Below are 21,207 nucleotides of genomic sequence, written 5' to 3'. Positions count from 1 at the left end.
AGAGAGAGAGAGAGAGAGAGAGAGAGAGAGAGAGAGAGAGAGAGAGAGAGAGAGAGAGAGAGAGAGAGAGAGTAGGGGGAGAGGGAGACAAATACAAAGAGAGGTGGGGGAGGGAGAGAGAGATGAGAGAGGGAGGAGGGGGATGGAGAAAGAGGGGGGATAGAGATATTCAAAGATATCTAGACAACAACTTCATCTTTTTAAGTTTGACAATATCTTTAATTGTGTGGGGTGGGTTTTTACATGCATGCGTTAAAGCTTGGAAGTAGGCTTGGATGGAAAGGTTGAGGCTTGGGAACTTCATTTCCCTCCTTTTGACATGTTTTCTTTTTAAAATCTGGTTTCTCAACTTCCTCATCATCAGGTTTACATGTTATTAAGTGGGTATTTGTACAATTGCCACCATAACTTCACACATCTTCTGAGATTTCTAACCATATAATTTTTTAAGAATTTGAGCAACAATAACATATTAACTTTTAATTTCTTTTACCAATGTCTCCAGAGTTCTCGAAGACATATGTGTACCATTTTCTTAATAACTTTTTAAATACTTGTCCAAATTTGAAAAAAAAAAAATATTATTGTTCTACACTTCATAATTTACACTTAATTTTTTTTGAATTTTCAATTATTTTGGTGCAAGTTATGTGATATGCACTAATAGGTACCCGATTTTCAGGATGCATCCATTGCAAAAAATCAATAAAAAAATTTGCTCAACATAAAATTACAAAAAAATACATAACTTCTAATACTCACTCATAGCTATCTTTAGACCAAAGGGTTTTTCAAAATACTAAATGCAACTATAACTTTTTTGACATGCACACAAGACACTATGTTATGTTTTGTTGGAAAAAATAGGATTACTTTTGTATGCACGAAGGATTTGACCCCCTTAATCTTATCCATTTTTGAGAAAAACTAGTAGTTTGGAAGATCTAGAGAACTACGATTCTTTTTCTTTTGGCATCTTCAAATTTGGAGTGGAGGAGTCTCAAATTTCTCCTCCAAGTTCAGGTTTAGTTGATTTCAGAAAAAAGTGGCCACTTATATCCCCCTTTTTGTTCACTATCTTGGTGCACTTATCCTAGTATAGTAAAATAAGATAAAACACAATACAATTTATTTATATATATATATAGCTAAAGTCATTTACTACTACACTTTTATCATGCTAGAATAAATTCCACTACCATTAGAAGGTTTAATTCTAGGTATATTGAGAAATGACCATACTAATGGACACTCACTACTTCCACTATCAATAATAGTATCATAATTACTGTGAAATCAATAGGTAGATGTAATAGAGAGCTTAATATTCTATTAATGAAAGGAAGATAAAATGCATAAACACTTTCTACACTAATGGAAGAGATCTATATGAGTATAAAATATGACCTACAATAATTTTTAGGATATAAATAACATAGTAAAATTATTCACCATAACACAATGATTCTTTTATTTATTTGATATTTTTGGATTTGATTGTGTGTGATATTTCTAACATCAATGTTTTATATCACACTTCATGATCCATCATTAGGTTGTAAGAAAGATCAAGGAAGTAAAAATTGTTTAGTTGTAGACCCAAACTGACTTAAAAAGAGAGAGGAAAGGGCAAAGGAGAGAGGAGACGATGTATGAGGTATAAGGTGTGGAAAGTGACATAAAACATAGAATGGATATAAAATAGTCTACATAAAATGTGACGAATTTAAAATAAACAAAAATGTATAATGCATATACAAAATAAATGAGTTGAGAATATTCAAATAAAACAATAGATTATATATTTATTAAGTATATTTTCAAATCTATTTATACTTAATATTTATATCTAATTAATGTATTAAAAATATATCTATAATCAAATAAATTTAAGGAAAAAGAAAAAAACATTAAAAAAACATCTAATTATATTATCTATTTAAATTTAAATTTAAATAAGATTGAAACTAAACTTAATATAAATTTAAGCTATGGAAGTACCTGATATATATGCAAAAAATATACATTAATGACTCATCTTAAACATAAATTTAATATAAAAAGTTCTTTATGTTTATTAGAAACTATGACATGACAAAATATGCATATCATATTTAACAAGAAACACTAGAAAAATGAATACAACTAATTATATAAAATTATTTAAATATAAATTGTATAAGCTCAAGGATATACTTATTAAATATTTATTTATATATTTATTTTTTTGCTCGGTAATATATTATATTTTATTGAAATCCAAAAAGAGAGTCTTACAAACCATAATAACATCTTCCCAAAGTTTATGATTTTACGATAAAGGCAACTCCTATCACTACGACACATCATTACAAAAATCTCCCACCAAACTTGCCTACTACAGTCATCAAAAAGAACTACCTACCCAAATACAAAAAACTATAGAATTGGATAACCAAAACAGACAAAAACCACCCCATAAATGTTGGCAATTGACACTCAATTGGCTAGTTTCAATATGTTGTCATTGATGGCAACATGGCAGCTTGTTCCAGCTTCATATTTTGGTTCACTTGTGTACCGACATGCACTTCACAAACACTTCACCGGCACCAGCACCGACATCGGTAGATTGGAAGGAATTATTTGGTTACCGACAATGCAGGCCGACATGGTTTACAATTAGGTTATCGGTATTGGAGGCCAACATCTTTTGGATCTGGCATCGACAATTGTTTTTTATATTCATGTATTTATGTTATTGAGTCGACATGTATATTCATATTGTAATTATCTTTGTAAGCTAACATAAGGCATGTTGAACTGTAAAGGGTATATAGGTTAGTTGGCTAGATCATTTTGATATATGAAATGATAGGAGAATATGATAATGTTATGTAATGCGAAATATATGAGAGAGATCATGTATGTGAGGATATTTATGTAAGAGGTTATTCCGGCAAGGGTTTAGGGTTTCAGACCAGAACAGAGAGAGCAAAACCAAAACTGTATTTAGGCATAGAAGATGTTATCTTTGCAGTTCAATCATTTCTCCGGATTGTAGTCTGGATTTGTATGTAGTCAGTGAGGCTCCTTTTTGTGATTGAGCAGTGTGCTCTAGGCTGTAAGCCTTCCTGCAAGTGTAGGCCCCTATATTTTGTAATATTTCTTCATATGGCCAGTGAATTGATATTGTGGGTCACAAATCCCACCGTGGTTTTTCCTCTTTGAGGTTTTCCACGTATAATTTTGTGTGTTATGGTATTCATTTTTGTGATTGGCTTATTGGTTGCTTTACTTCTTTCAATTCTATATGTACTGATATACCAGATGGTGTATGCATGTTTTTATAAGGTTAAAATTGATCATTCCGGTAGAACACTGATTCACCCCCCCTCTCAGTGTTCTTGGATTCCAACAATTGGTATCAGAGCCTTGTGCCTCAGAGGAAGTTTAACAGCTTGAGGAAGATCCTGAATCCAGAATCCATGGATATGAGTTTGGAAAAGAAAATTGAGGTGGCACTTGAAGATTATGATGCTAAAAGGATGAAGAAATTGAAGCTACAAGATGAATTGAATTCTACTCAAGAATTCATTCTTGTCCTACAGGAGAGGCTATCATCTACTCAGGCTAGGAGGAACTTTTGCAGAATAAGGATAATGATGAGAAAGATGCACTTAATGAGAGATGTCTAAAGATGAGTCAGGAGAACATGGTTATGAGGAATGAAATGCAATTTATACTATGAGGATGTCTAAAGATATTGAGGACTGGAAGAAAAAGGAAGAAAATCTCATTGTATCTCTGAAGAACAAATTTGAAGAATGTGGAAGATTGGTTCATGGGAATGATATGTTGAGAACTAATTTAGTACAATCCTAGAGTAATGAACAAGAGCTTGAGAGACAAATGATAATTCTAAGAGATGATCTAACTATTGCAAGTGAGTATAAAGAAAAATTTAAGATTCGTTCAACACAACTAGATGAGTTATTGAAGAGACAAAGCCAGAATGGAGATTCTAGTGGACTAGGATTTGAACAAGGACATAGTTCCAGTACTACAAATGAAGATCAAAACCATAAGGCATTGGTAAGGCAATTTAATGCTTATAAATTTAATGGTAAATTCTTTGTTTGTAATAAATTTGGTCACATGGCTAGGCAATGTAGAAATAGAGAAAATCAGAACTTTGATTTTGCTCCTGGTCAATGTTCTAAATATAATAAGTATGGTCATAAGACAAAAGATTGCAAAATGAATGTTAAATGTTATGCATGTGGAAAATTTGGACATATGGATAATTAGTGTAGGTCAAGCAATTACATCAATTTTAGCAAAGCAATTCAAAAGAATAATGTTACATGTTATGCATGTAATGAGGTTGGGCATATTGCTAAGTTCTGTAGAAGCATAAATCCACCAATTGGTAATGGAGGATCAAATTAAAAAGGAAAAGAGAAGGTTAATAAAATCCGGCAAGATCATACCCAAAGATGGGTCAGGAAGTCAGAAGAACAATCAATAGATAGAAAGGCACCGGTTACTCAACTGACAGAGGAGGTTGTTCCTACACCGACAAGTAGCTCATCGGGTAAGAAGATGCCTTAGGGGTACACAAAATTCATGAAGATGCTGCATATACCTTGGGAAGAAGTTCTGAAGGATGTTCCAGACATTGGAGATGCTTATTTAGCATGGAGATGTTTGATCGAGATCCAGTATTTTCCATCAGAAGTCATTGATGTAAATGAAAGATTAGGGTTTCTTGGAGGATAAAAGATCAAATTCACTTCATTTATGATCACTTTGCATTCAGAGAGATTCAGAGGAAGTCTAAGGCGAATCAATGCAACCGATATCATCTTGAGCGATTTCACCAGTGATTGGAAGAGGTCTTTTAGGATTTTACATCGACAACTATTCATAGGTGTTTATCTTCAATCATGGAAGTGGGATCATCATCTATACCTATATTTGTTGCAAATATGACTGTTGTTGAGGTCAAGGACCATCTCACTTCGATTTTCAAGCGATATCTACATGTTGCTACCCTGGACAATTCGGTTAGAGCTTTTTCACGTGTCCCAAAAGGAGTCGTGTATGTTGAAGATGTAAGAGATTACATTCATTGTCATATTGAGGATTTGGGAATGACTGATATTAATAGCATGTACATGAATGAGCTAATGGGAGATTCTGGAAAGATTAAGCCCGAATACCAGCATATTATGGATTTAGGGTTTATCGGCATTCTGGATATTCTGGAATTTGAAGATGAAATTGTTAGGTATGTTTTAAGCAGGGTGCATGGAGAGTTTCTCTGGTTGGATAGACTGTATAAGATTATGAAGGAGGCTATCAAGGCAATCACCGGTTTACCGCAAGTTGGACAATGTCCAAAGAATAAAGTTTCAAATGATTAGGTCAACAAGATTACCGGCGCAACATTAGACAAGAAGTCAATGAGGATCAATACTATCATCGACACAGATATCATATTCGAAAGCATGGTCATTGGTTACAAGCTAACACAATCAAACCGACTGAATTTTGTTTCTAGCTCCTACATTTATGCAGCTCATAAAATGATGAGGGAGAATGAGAAGCTGGATATATGTGGTTGGATGTTGGATGAATTGTTGATTAACCTAGGAAAGATTAAAGGACAAAATAAAGGAACATTTTGGTATGGTAATCTAATTGTCTGCTTAATATTATTTTTCATCAATGAGACTCCTAGTTTTGGGAAGAGAAAATGGGCATTCGATATCCTAGTAGGGAGGCAACTAAAACAATCAATTTCTACATTGGGTAGTCAAAGAGATGAAAAAGTATGGGGTTACTTTAAAGCATTTCAAAAGGCTATGAATTCTAGGATGAGGGTTCCAAAGAACATTGTTGAGAAGTACTCAACTGACATATGCTTCATGGTCAAGAAAGATGAAACCTTGATGGAAGTTGTAAGGCCTCGGAAGATTTGGATTGAGGAAATGGGTTATGAAGTAGATGCTCAGATTCTTGATGCTTATGCACAAATGCTAATTGATGCACCGATAGATGAATCTGTAAAAACCTTTGGCACTGCTAAGCAGAAGATGCAAGAGGTTGAAATTGAGTTCAACTGGAAGAAGCGAGAGAAGAAGGAGGGAAAGGAAAGTAAATTTGTGGAAAAGGTTTCATAGGACATCAAAGAATTGATTGATGTTGTCCTAGAGAAAAGCAGGAAGAGGAAGGAACTAGAAATATTAATTGAGCCTATTGCAGCAGAATTTGCATCTGAGGATGACACACCCTTGGCATTTAAAAGGGTATTGAGGAAGAAAACTAAAGAGACCAAGGTAGAGGCTAAGAAGCAACCAGTTAGGAAATTTACTATCAGGGTATTGACACAAAAAAGAGCACCAAAAGAAACACCTTCAAACCCATCCGGTACTGGGAGGAGAAATAAGAAGGATGACATTGATCTGGCAATTGAATCTGGTAATGTAACTATCATTCCACCAAATACTTGTGCAGAGTTAGTTGATGAAATTAATAAAGATGGCATGTTAAATAATGTACTTTTTTTTATGAACATTTAGATAATGATAAACAAAGAGAGGTAGATGAATCAATTTTGTTGTGTTTGGATATCTATAAGAAATTCTTGATAAAAATTGAAGACCAAATACTGGTATAGTTGTATGATATTTTAGATGCTAGAAAACTATTTGCAATGCAAGAGGACAGGCATATAAAGATATAAGAGTTGTTATCTGTTTGTGTTTCTATTGCTCCAAAGGAGATGAACAAGACACTTGAGGTTGCAGATAGGAAAATATTTAATAACAAGCATAGAATAATCAGTCTTATGTTAGGTAGAGTAAATGAGATAATCAAGGAGACACACAAGGCATGGGTTATGTTCTTTGAAGAGAACTGTGGTTTTTATACTTCACCGAAACCTAAGATAGATATTATAGACATCCTGGTTGAATGGAAAGGTAAAGGTATTATGGGTACTTCACCCTCAATTTTGAAAAACATTAAGATAGTGGATATTGAGCCCCCAGTAGATACAAATGTACATGAAAATGTTGAGATACCGGTAGATACAGAGAGTGTAAAGGTTGATAATGTACAAGTTTCTAATGTTGAGGACAATAGTCCTTTGGATCCAAATGTACAGGATGAGATTACAGCTCCTAGGGAGGAATTGATAGTTACAGAGACTGCACCAAGTGGCGAAGCCACCGGTGCAAGTGAGGAAACTATAAAGGATAAAAATTTAGAGGAGAAGAAAGGGGAATCTGGTAGGGAACCAGTAGTAAGTCCATCATTGTTGTCAATTGATACCTCGCAGGTTGAAAAGAAAAACATAACCGAGATGAGTTCTACTAAACTCATGATGATGGTTGGACAAAAAATGTTGAAGGAGGGATCTATGGATAAAGGTGTTATTGACCAGTCTATCACTATTTTTCATATACTTGTCTTGGAGTGCAAGTTTGACAAAGAAGAGAGCCAATCCGGCAAGCTTAAGACAATCATAGAGAACATTTCAAAGGATTTTCAGTCTTTGCAATAGATATCAAACCGACAAGCACTGGAGAGGTTCACACAGGCAAAGAGAGCTACATTTGATCAAGTGATTGAGTCTGAGAGGAAGGAGATTAATGAAAAATTAAAATTGATTGATAATGCATTGAGGTAGTGTACTAATATCTATAGAGTATGCTATAATATAGGTTTACTCACATCTGAGATAGATAAAATGATTAAGGATATTCAGGAGGAGGTTGCAGGTATAGCCAATTCTTTTGATGGATTGAATTCATTACCTACATCTATGGATATTGTTGACAATGGAAGATTTTTGACATTTCAATAAGGATATTGAGAAGGTTGTTGATGATTATGGATATAACTGATTAAGGATGTTTACTGTCTTGATATTATTATTTTGTCATTGATGTCAAGAAATTGATTTTCTAATTCAGTATGATTTGAAGAGTATAAAGATGTCGGTAAAAGACATAGAAAGATTATGATGAATAAGGGGATGAATAAGGTATTCAATGGGCAACTATTACCGAGTCAGACAATGATGAGATCATGATGTTTAGATTGTTTTAACATCATACATATGTTGTAAATTGTAAGGTTAATACTATACTATGTTACCAAGCAAAGAACCTAGTCGGTAAACCCTAAGGAACCTAGTCGGTAAACCTTAAGGTTATCGCTATCGGTTAATGAAGGCGGAATGTCTACCGAGTGAAGTTTAGTATTTATTGAGTTGTAACCGAGTTGTAACCGAGCTGTATCAGAATGTATTAAATGTTTACATGCGTTATTTAATGAAGGAAGCTGATGAGCTGGAACTGATTAAATGATTGGTATGCTGTAAATAAAGTTTGTTAAGAATCTATGGCAATGGAAGATCGACAGGAAGATCTACAGCTTAGATTGAACCACAATACCCTAGCACAAGTTCCAAGAAATATATGCAAGTTCCAAGGTGAGGTAAAACATTTTTTAGATCGAAGGATACATTGAACCTAGACAAGATTGAAGATCTGATGGCTATGATTGATCATGAGAAATGTGATCAAGGAGATTAAGCGGTTAGCTATTTTTTAATAAATAGGGAACTGTTGATAAACAAGGTATGCGGGCAAATGTATGCACAAGGATGCTACATAGTGATTACCGAGCACAGAAGCTTGAAGGCCTGTTTGAATAACAAAGTATAGAAACCCAGTAGATGGACAAAATTAGTTCTATGTCTAGATTGTATTGAGCAAATAAGAATCTACTTTAGCATTTTAGATGTGAAGTTGCAGACAGATTTTTATTACTGTTATTTTATGAAAGTGACAGAAAATCTCTTAATCGAGTGGACTTAACAGTCTTATTTGTAAAAACCCTCTAGCAAGGTGACATTTTGATTGAGTGTTTGAAATCCTTTAACAAGGTCACTTCTAACAAGGTGAAGATCCTAACAGATCTAAGGGAAATCCCTTAACTGGGTCACATCTAGCAATGTGTTTGTAATCTTTAACAGGATTTTCTTTTAACCGAGCATACTCTAGAAGAGTATATTTCTTAGTAGGTCTGAAATCCCAGAGTGGTTTTTCCCTATTTGGGTTTCCACATTAAATCTGGTGTTATAAGGTTTATGATGTTTATATGCTTTTGAGTTTGCTTGTTTAGCAGTTTTGATTATATTACTGAAGTATATGTTACCGAGGTTGAATCTGATTTTTTTATGGAAGATTAAGTTTGTATGATTCACCCCCCCTCTCATCTTGTTGGCTATTGGATCTGTACTTATATTAAGTATCAAAACTATCAATTGGTATCAGAGCTTAGGAATCCAGGAAGAAAAGTTTAAAGGCACTTGAGTTATAGATCCAAAGATGTATAAGAGGGATGCACCAAAGTTGAACAAGTCAAGTTTCTCTACATGGCAGAAAAGGATGAAGCTGCATCTATCAGGAGTTGGACAGCTAACAAAGCTGTTGACACTTCTGCTATATTATTTGTTCCTTCCTCCAACTTTTGAGCTCCTAAAGATACTATCTCACCATTCCAATCCCTCACAATGAACCCTCCCCCTGATGGGCCTTTAGAAGCACCGTCAAAATTCACTTTCCACCATCCCTCCGAAGGTCTTTCCCACACAACACTAGAAGAACAACCATTGCTAGTTTGAACCCAACTAAGCCCCTTAATGTGAACTTATTAAATATTTATTAAGTATATTAATAACATGACTAAATCTCAGAAGAGTCATCGTGCTAACTATAATATATTCCTTACACTTGTCATAAGAGTTTATCAAAATATGTTATAGTTATCCTTGTTGGTATGTGGCAACTGATCATGGTGTCGATCTTAAATTTTGGTGACTTTGTCAACCACATTTTTCCCTCAAATCAATTAACAAGGGAGAATAGGGGGTAGAGCCCATTCTATGGGTTTCAGGGGCAAATCCCACCGTAGGGGTCTAGGGGCAACACCCTTGTAGTAGAAATTGCCCATTATTTAATAAAGGAGATGACTATTATTTTGGTATCTAAATCAACCTTTGTAAACCTCCAAAAAGGATTTATAAATAATTGGTTGTATAATGTGAAATACTATTAGATTGTAATTTTCTCTTTGCTAGATAATAAAGGTAAGTGGACAACTATTTCTCTATGGATGTTGCCCATATTGGCTGAACCACGTTAAATAAGTGGGTTATTGTGAATTGTTGTTTTTGCCTCTTTTTATTATGCATTATATTCAATCTTATTTATTACTTTGGTCTACCTAAATCCTAAAAATGGTATCAGAGTTCTGTATTTTAGTCATTTGACAAAAAATTCAAAATCAAGTGGGAGCAATAGTGAAAGAAGGCAAGTTTAAGGTTGAAAAATTCAATGACCAAAACTATTAGCAATGGAAGCTAGAAATGGCATATTATCTCTATTAGAAGGACATTTTCTTACTATTGGGTGGAAAAGAAAAAAATTTGGCAAATATGATAGGTCCAAAATGGGAGGTTCTTGATAGAAAAGCACTAGGAACATTATGGCCATGCCTGACAACATCATTGGACTGCAATATATCAAAAGAAACAACAACAATGGACTTAATGTCAGTATTGGACAAACTATATGAAAACCCTCATCTTCCTCAAGGTATTTCATATGAAACATTTATTTATAATATGTAGATGTTAGAAGGTGGGTTTGTTCCTAATCATTTAAAGCTACTTGAATAAACTAATAAAAAGCTAATTGTTGAATCACGATGGTCATGTTGTTAGTGAGATCCTCAGTTGGATGAATTTGATGGTCATGGAACAAGGATTAGGGACAAGAAGCAAGCATGTAATGGACCTAGGATGATGTATCTTGATGTAATATTTTGACATGCAATAGTTTTCAAATGAGATCATAATTTTTTAGTAGATGGAAAGCCTTGCAGTTAAAGTGCATATTATCTCTCACAAGTCTAGTCCAACTCTATGAACTTTAGAAGGGAAGAACCCACATCTAGAGAATGTATATCAAATTAAGATCCTATTTCTTTAGAGGTTTTGTAGATATCCTTTTTTATTGTTAGAACTCACATTAATTTTTAAAAATTTAGTACATCTTTAAGCTATAGGCCTAGTTACCTAACTTATTACATTCAAAATTATATATTTATCAAGTGTCACTTGAATTGATGAAATATAGTGTAGGCATCAAGTGTCATATGAATAATGCCATTTTATTAATGCTTAATAAAGTGTTACATGGATGTTCACAAATCTTTGCATTAGTCAAGTATCTCTTGATAAGATAAATATAAATTGCATTAATCATGTGCCATTTGATATTATCATGAGTTTCCAATCATATATATTTTTACTTGGTAAGTATGAAGATCAAGTTGTAGTGAGACATCATATGTATTTCTAAACCTCTTGCGTTCATTCCTTTGTATCAAACATTATTTGATTGGACTTCAACGCTGCTTTGTATGAAGACATGGCATGCCTTAGAGCTAACTATACAACGTTAATTCTCTCATATTGTCTCAAGTGTTACTTGATCAATTTAGAACAATTTCAACCATAGGTTTATCATACCCAATGACAAAATTGGAGTCCCTTTTCCACTTATAAGTGTTCATTATCAAGAGTTAAATCCCATTATTTCAAGACCATCAAATACCATCCAAACAAGAGTTTAATTCAGGTTGAATATGTTTAAAGTTTAATGACCTTATCACCACAAGAGTTTAATTCCTCAAAAGTTAGATTTGAATTAAAAATTATTAATCATTTATAATGTTTTTTGAATAAACAATAATATTCTAACCACTATTAATAGATTATCTAATACAAGATCTCAATCCTTTACAGGTTCTACTTACATACTATTCTACAAGCCCATTCAAACAACAACATTTCATTATTCAGAACACATATATCATTTTGATATTATAGGTATGGTGTATACTTAGTTCATACCAACCATGATTTAATTATAATTTAAATCATATTTTTGATAATTCAGACTACATGATTGACCCATCGTAGAATTCTATCTAACTATCTTAACATCTATAACTCAATGTTGTCGTAATTTCAAACAATGCTTGATTTTATGATATTTATGGTATTAACCCAACAAATCATTTTCCAACAAGACATTGCTAAATTTAAACAAGATTTATTAATCACTCTTCCTTCATTCAAATGGTCATTGTCCACATCCTTAGGACTACTAGACCCTTTATTAATGGTGTTAAAAGTTCACAACATTATAACTATTACTACATGGTATTTAATAAAATTTCACATTCATCATCCGTAGATTGAGTCTCCTTGTAAACTTAGTTTAGATATAATGATTAAAACATTATGTGTTATCTAAGTGTACAACGTACATCCTTAGGTTTGGTTATCACTAGGTTTTCTATCATATGTTTTTATCTCATTCCCATATCTTCAAATTTTTATAGAACAAAATCAACACAATCAACTCAATCCTAACATAGATACACTTAGTCCAAGATATCCATCACTAGATTAATTTACATAAAACCATAACCAAACTAACATGTCACTATCATTGAACCCTATAGGTTAATAGTAATATTGGTAGATACAAGCATTAAAACATAGTTGGTACTTATACACAAAAACTATAGAGCTCTCCTAAGTTTAGAGAGAACTAAATTTAACAACAATATGTTTAATTTCATCATGAATAGAAACTTATATCCTATATTTAAGTAAACCATGGGTTAAATTTCTAAAATACATCAAACTACAAAAACACATGTGAAACATACTATACTATAATAAGATAAAACACAGTACAATTTTTATACATAATAGTTATGGTCTTTTACTACAGTTTAATCATGTCATAATAAATTTCACTATCATTAGAAGGTTTAAGTCTAGGTATATTGAGAAATGATCATACTAACATGTCACTCACTAGTTCTAATGTGAATAATAGTATCACAATTACCATGAAATCAATAATTAGACCTAATAAAAAGGCTAATATTTTTTTAATGAAATGGAGAAACACTAGGTGCACTAATATAAGAGGAGATATGAACATTAAATGTGACCTAAAAAAAATGTAGGATATAAACAACATTGTAAAATCATTCAGCATAACACATGATACTTTTATTTATTTACTATTTTGGATTCAATTGTGTGATATTTTTAACATCCATGTTTTAGATCACACTCTGTGATCCATCATAAGGATGTAAGCAAGATCAAGAAAGTAAAAATTGATTAGTTGCATACCCAAATGGAATTAAAAAGAGAGAGGAAAGGGCAAAGGAGAGAGGAGAGGATGCACAAGTTGTAAAGTGTGTTAAGTGATATAAAAAATAGAATGGATATAAATTGTCTATAGAAAAAGTAAAAATAAACATAAATGTATAATATAATGATGCAGTGGACAGCTAAATCCTCTCGCTACCAAGACACACATTCATACAACATAGACTCTCTTCTCTTATACCAAACTCTCACATAATACTAGACTGCATCATAAATCAAATACATTCATATATTCTCAAAATAAATCAACGTTAAAAATCATATTACAAAATCAACTTTCACATTGGCCTCCCCTAGCCAATGCCTCCCCCCCCCACCCACCCAAAAATCCTTATCAATCAATACTCTTTATTTCTCACCTCTCTATCCCACCTTACCCACTTTGCGACCCTTTATTTTTATATTGTATATCTGCCGACTATTTTCAAAAGTTTGATTCATATTCTACTTGGATACATTCAATTTCCTCCCATTATTTTTAAACTTGGCACACCATTTTGATGTCTCATATTTTGCCAACACATTCTTCCATTTTTAACTGATTCATCTATCATCAATGCCCATGACCTCTCTTTAGATATGTTACACTTTACTCAATGTGCACAAGTAGTCTTTATTTCATTTGTCACTCCCCTCCTTTAGTTATGACACACGTTTATAGTCATTAAAAATATGACTCTTCAATAAATTCCCATAACCTATTTTGATGCTCTTATTTTGGCATGAAAATGTTGGATGTTGGCAATGGTTACCAACTCTGCATTCTGGAATGGGTAGGTAGGATGCTCTTGCGTCAAACACACTCAATAGAAAGTTTGTATGCATAGGCTCAAAAAAGTAGAGTTGAGTGATAGAATTACCCTTTGAGATTGAAAACAATATGCAACAAAATCCATCATTGTGACAATTGCACATGAAATTGTTTCTTTTTATTCTTTTTCCAGCATCTTGCCAAAACAACTGTCACCCTACTTCGACAATTCTTCTTACCAATCTTCACTCCTCTTGTGGATTGGAATCCACCATGTACCGTCTTTCTTCATTGATGACTCTCCTCTCTTCTTGTTCTTCTTCATGGGATCCAAACCACCATAAAATAATCTCCTCCACTAAATATCCTCTCCACTCTTCCCCTCTTTTATGGATTTCAATCCACCATGAATCGACCACCTCCATCAAATTTCACTTGCCCAACCTTTCACAACTTCCACATACAAATATGCAACATCTATATTCCACCTTGTCACTATACCATCCTCTTTCTCACTCACTTTAGCACACAAATCCATCTCAAATTCTTTATTACAAAATTCATAAAAATTTACCTCTTCTACTACAACGTCTTCTTCATCACGTCTCACTATGACTGCAACTTCCTTTGGTAAGTTATCTTCTTTCTCATTCTCTTCACTCAAAGTAATCTCTTCTTGAAGCAACAAGGAATCTTTATTAGGTTCTCAATCAACCTCTACTACAAATTCAACTTCATTCCCTTCTTTCATGCCTTTGACAAGACATGTAACTCCATCATCCCTTTAACCTTCTATTGCCACTTCAATTTTTATCTCTTCCTTTGTGCTTTCCTTGAAACAACTTTTGCAACGTTTTCTTCTTCTCATTCACTTGCATACATAACTATGAAAAAATTATTTCCTTTCCTCTTTGTCATTTTTTTTTTACTTTTCACAAACTCTCTACCCTCAGGTCTTGGTGAAAACTGCCTCAAGTTCGATGCTCTTCCTACACACTTAAGAACTTTTTCTTTGATACCACTGATGTAGTGGACGACCAACTCCTCCTGCTATCAAGACACGCATTCACATGGAAGAGACTCTCTACTTTTATATTACACTCTCACATAATGCTAGACTGCATCATAAATGAAATACATTCATACATTCTCAAAACAAATCAACATTAAAAATCATATTAGAAAATTAGTTTTTGCATTGGCCTCCGTTGGCCAATGGACCCTCGAAATACTTTTTGATCAATACACCTTATTTCTCACCACTCCGCCCCACCTTATCCATAATTTAGCCCTTTCTTTTTATATTGTAAATCTACCAATGGTTTTTTGAATTTTGATTCATATTCTTCTTGGATACATTCAATTTTTTGCCATTATTTTCAACCTTGACACACCATTTTGATGTCTCGGGTTCTGCCAACACATTCTTCCATTTTTTTAGCTAATTCCTCTACCATCAATGCCCATAACCTCTCTTTAGATACGTTACACTTTACTCAATGCACACCCAGACTTTATTTAATTTGTCATTCTCCCTCCTTCAGTTATGACACACTTATAGTCATTAAAAATATGACTCTTAAATAAATGTCGATAACTTATTTTGATGCTCCCATTTTGGCATAGGCAGACTAGGTGCTGACAACATTTACTAACTCTCTATTCTAGCATAGGCAGGTAGGATGCTTCTGCATCATATATATACAAAATAAATTAATTTATCAAACATTCAAATAAAACATCAAATAATATATTTATTAGTTATATTTTCAAATCCATTTATACTTAATATTTATATCCAATTAATAAATAACAATATAACTATAATGAGATAAACAAATTTAAAAAGGTTAGAAAAATAATTTTTTTTAATTATATATCTATTTAAATATAAATTAAAATAAGATTGAAAATAAAATTAGTAAATATTTAAACTATTGAATTACTTGAGATATATGCAAAAATACACAAATGACTCATCTTAAACATAAATTTAATATAAACAATTATCTTTATGTTTATTAAAAACTATGACATGACAAAATATGCATATCATTGTAGCATCCTAAAATTGCACCCTTGTACAATTTTGACCGCATTGGGTCTTTACCTTAGCATTTGCACCCCTTGACCTGATTGGGACCTGATTATGCTCATACCCCTCAAGAATTGCATTATTTTTTACTTATCTTATGTGCATAGCACCTTATCCTAGCCCTAAAAAGGGGTAGGACCTGGGCGCCACGTCCTAGTCCCCCCTAAATTGGGCCCCATTTGGCCTCTTGGTCTTGTTTCAAAATTGAGCAAGATTTTTCTCTCTGTGTTGGCTCATGTCAGGAAATTAGCCATTTATCTGATGGGCAAGTATAAAAGGAGGTTTTCCACTCTCATTTGAACATCTACAATCAATCACACATACATTATACACACATGAGATCAAGCAATCAAGCATTGAAGAGCAATTGAGCATTAATTAGTCTTCCTTCAAGCATTGGAGAAGACATCTACAAACTATTTTTTTGAAGACTTTATTAAGCACTAATTCCGTGTGGAGACAAACAAAACTTCACAAGGAGGTATATCACTTGATTTTTAATCATTATTCAACATCTCCCTCAAAAAGAGAACCTTTCATTACAAAAATTCCAATTATCTTTATCTCAAATTAATGGTTAATTCCAAAATCAAGGTTTGACCTAAGACAAGCCAATATTCCTAACCTAATTCCCTTTCTTTCTATGTTTAGGAAATAGGTACAGAGTTGTACTATTTATATTAGGCACTATTTGCAGAGATGAATCAACCCTCTTTGGCGTGTGAAAAAGTGGTGCAGGGGCACCAAGTGGACATAAGGAGTCCCATCCATGAGCAATTTAATCTTTCTTGTTTTGAATGTAATAAGGATCTTAAGATGCAGATGGAATATTATCATGTTTGTAAGGCTTTATAGCCATCTTGTTTATCCATTCATGTAATAGGATCTAGGGGGTCAACCTTGGTCACACTTGTTCAAAAGGACCAAGATGAGTCCTAAAAGATGTCAAAGTGTTATGTGGTCATATTTGACTCCTATGTAATGGTTTTGTGTTGGTTTGGTCCATTGTAGGGCCAAGAGTGTAAAGTTGTACATTGTTGTCAAATTGTCATGACAACTTTTGTGGTTAGTCGGTCTCCAACAGTCCTATGGTTTAAAATTCAGTTGTGGACATTGGGAGACATTGGATGTTGCACATAAAATTCTTTGAGGCCAAACTTGTATGATTGATTAATATTTGATGAATGAGAAGCCATCTTTGTTGCATGAATTTGTGTCTCAGTTTGTGTATTCTTTTTGTTTCATTATTGTTCCCGATTGGTGAATGCATCTAATGTGTTTGGAGGATTGAAACAGTTTTATATCTAACATATCCAAGTGGTTGCAGGGGTTGAAACAAAGTTTGGAGCTAGGGGATTAATTTTCTTTAGTTCTAGGTTTTGAGAAAACCCTACCAAGAGTTTCATAAGACATGGTTGGTTCCAAACATTCCCAAGAGTGAAAATTCCTCAAACTCAAGGGGATGTTGGGCCAATAGGTGTATCATAGCATGGTAGGGTTGAGAGAGGTGGTCATGAGTGGAGGAGAGAAAAAGGTGCCCTAAAATACTTGGCATTGTGTAATGGCAAGCAATTGAAGAGGGGTAGATTGGTTTGGGGGAAACCAGTTGAGTGCAGGCCCAAAATTCTTGTGGAATCCTTGGTTTTCAAACTTTCTAAGTGTTCAAATGGTTGTGAATTTTTTGTGAGTCCATTCTAGAGGGGTTGCTTTGTAAAACAAGCCTAATTGGGGCTCTTGACCAATTAGGACAGGTAGTATTCCATACAGCTGGTCCAAAGGACTCCCACCTAAATCTGACATATACTATAGAGGGCCCAAAAGGGTAATCAAATCTGCATTTTTTTGTCAAGTGGTTTGGGAATTTCGTGAGTTATTCCCCAAAGACTCAAAAACTAGGGCTACAAGGATTGTGAAGCCTTTGTGAAGAACAAGGATATTAGGAAGTTTGCAGACCACTTCCCATGCATGAAACATGTCAAGAGGGATGTGAAATGACATGTTATGAAGGTGGTTTGGGTCTATTATTTCTTGTTGGTGTTTGAACTTTTGAGTGCATATGGCCTAGTGTAAGGGCTATAGGTGGAGGTATGTTGTCTAATATTGAGTGATGTCCACCATTGGTGTTGTGAGTTTGTTGTAAGGTTGATGTGTGGAAGTAAGCCCTTGTTGATTGATCAATTGGAGCAAGTTGAGTGAGTGTGTTGGGATTGGGAATCCTACCTAGTTTCCTTGTGGCTCTTCATCATAGTGGTATCAGAGCATGTTTATATCACTTGGGATAGGTGGTCTTGGTGTATGTTAGCATCAGGGAGTGAGGAAGAGGCTAACACAATGGCTACAAAGGTAATATCACAATAGGCACTAAAGAAGATGTTTGAGGAAATATTTGAAGCGAAAGTGAAGGAGTTGGAGAAGGATAGGGAGAAAGGGAAGACATGAGAATGTGATTTTGATGAGGACAAAGAAGGGGGAGCAAAAGGAGGAACCCTTGAGTAGGAAGTTGAGTTACGTGTAGATCAGAAAGCATTTGTGGAAGCCCTGAATGCAGTTAGTCAGAACTCCTTAGGTGGCAAGGATGATGTTTCCATGTTTTGTGGAGCATGGGATGCAAATGAGGTCCTGGATTGGATTGAGGCCTTGAATAATCATTTTGAATGCATAAAGATCCCTGACAACAAGAGGGTCATGGTTACTAAGTCCAAGATGAAGGGTGAAACACTCACATGGTGGAATTGTTTTCAAGGTGATAGAGTCAAGGAAGAGAGAAGTATGATAACCTCTTGGGATAGGATGGCGGTCAAGATAAAGGCACACTTTGTCCCTGTGGATTATGAGGTTCAAATATATAGGAAGATGCAAATTCTAAGGCAAAAGGTTCTTGATGTAAGTTCCTATACTGAGGAATTTCACAAGTTGAGTCTCATAACCAAGTACCATGAAGAAGAACCAGAGAGGGTAGCAAGGTACTTGAATGGGTTAAAGTATAGTATCCAATATTAAATCAGTATTCTAGCCCTTGATATAGTAAGAAAGCTCTATCAATTGGCATTGAGAGCATAGGAGAAGCTCAAGAGGAATTCTAATTAGAGTGGTATAGGAAGAGGAGTAGGAAAGCACTTCAAGGGGAAAGGAAACTTTGGTGGTAGAGGTCAACCACAAAAGGGTCAGGGTGAATCTAGTTCAAGTCAGCAAGGAGGCTCCAATTTCAGAGGAGGATTCAAAGGAAGGCGATCTAATGATAGAGGGAGAGGATCTAGAAGAGGTCCTTTTACGGGGAAGTGATACACTTGTGATCAGATAGGCCACCCGTTCTATAGATGTCTAGAGAATAGCACCTCAAACTCTCAAGGTGGAGAGAGGAGAACACATTTGACCCTGGAAGATGACTATCAGTGTGTGAAGTCACCCACAGATACACATGGAGAAGTAGGAGAGAGCCTAATGATGAGGAGGACATTTCTAGAGGCACCAATTCCTCAAGAACCCCAATAAAGGAAGACCATCTTTAGGACTACATGTAAATTTGGAGGTAAGGTATGTCAGGTGATTGTGGGTTCTAGTTCAATAGATAGCCTAGTGTCCTTAGAGATGGTAGACAAGTTACATTTGAAAAGGATACCTCATCCTTATCTATATAAAGTTTCATGGCTGACTAAGGGACATCAGACCCTAGTTGATGAGCAGGCTTGCGTTAATTTCTTCATGGGGGGATACAAGGACAAGATTCTTTGTGACATTGTGACCATGGATGTTTGTCATCTGCTTCTTGGGCGTCCTTGGAAGTATCTTGTGAAGGCCCAACATGATGGGAAAAGGAACAACTAGGTCATCGTAAAAGATGGTAATAAATTCACCCTACACCCTAATCTAGACAGCACAAATGGTAAAGAAGATTAATCAAAGGTGATGATAGTGGGAGAGAAGGAAATGTTGTAGACATTGAAGAATGAGAAATTAGGCTTTGCATTGGTCTCAAAGCCTAAATATGTAGTAGACATAAAGTTGAAAGAGATCCCAAAGGAGATACAAGAACTGTTGCAGTAGTTTGATGGAGTATTGCAGGAGGATATGCCTAACTCCCTCCCATCTATCAGATACATTAGCCACCATATAGAATTCATCCCTAGGGCTACTCTACCTAGTAAGGCATCATATAAGATGACTCCCTCACAAAATGTAGAGATTGCCAACCAAATCCAAGAGTTCATGAACAATGGATTGATTAAGGAAAGTTTAAGCCCATGTGCAGTACCCATTGTCCTAGCACCCAAGAAGGATGGGATATGGAGGTTGTGTATAGAATTTAGGGCCATAAATAAGATCACCATTAGGTATAGATTCTCTATGCCTAGGATAGAAGACTTGATGGATTATTTGGGGGGATCTTGTTACTTCACCAAGATGGACCTAAAAAGTGGTTACCATCAAATAAGAATAAGAGAGGGGGATGCATAGAAAACTGATTTTAAAACCAACGAGGGGTTATATGAGTGGATGGTTATGCCCTTTGGACTAACCAATGCCCCTAGTACCTTTATGAGGATCATGAATGAAGTACTCAAGCCTTACATTGGGGTATTTGTGGTAGTCTACTTAGATGATACACTCATCTTTAGTAAGACCAAGGAGGAACACTTGAAGCATGTTAGAAAGGTTTTCGAGACCTTGCATAGGAAGAAGTTGTTGATCAATTTGGAGAAATGTGAATTCATGAAGCAGGAGCTGGTATATCTTGATTTTTTCATATCCCAAGGAAGCATCAAGATGGAGCCATCCAAAGTTGAATCCATATTGAGTTGGCCTACTCCAAGAACAATGGGTGAGGTAAGAAGTTTTCATGGTTTAGCCACTTTCTATAGGAAGATCATAATAAATTTTAGCCAAATTTGTGCTCATATGTTGGAAACTATCAAAGGTGGACAAAAGTGTAAGTTTGCATGGACCAAGGTTTTTGATGAATATTTTGAAACATTGAAGAGGAAGGTGTCACAATAGCCTATCCTAACCTTGCTTGATTTTGAGAAAGTTTTCCAAATTGAA

The sequence above is a fragment of the Cryptomeria japonica genome, chromosome 11 (genome assembly GCF_030272615.1).
Source record: "Cryptomeria japonica chromosome 11, Sugi_1.0, whole genome shotgun sequence".
Lineage (NCBI taxonomy): Eukaryota > Viridiplantae > Streptophyta > Pinopsida > Cupressales > Cupressaceae > Cryptomeria > Cryptomeria japonica.
The sequence above is the reverse complement of the archived record's forward strand: the minus strand, read 5'-3'. Positions refer to the sequence as shown.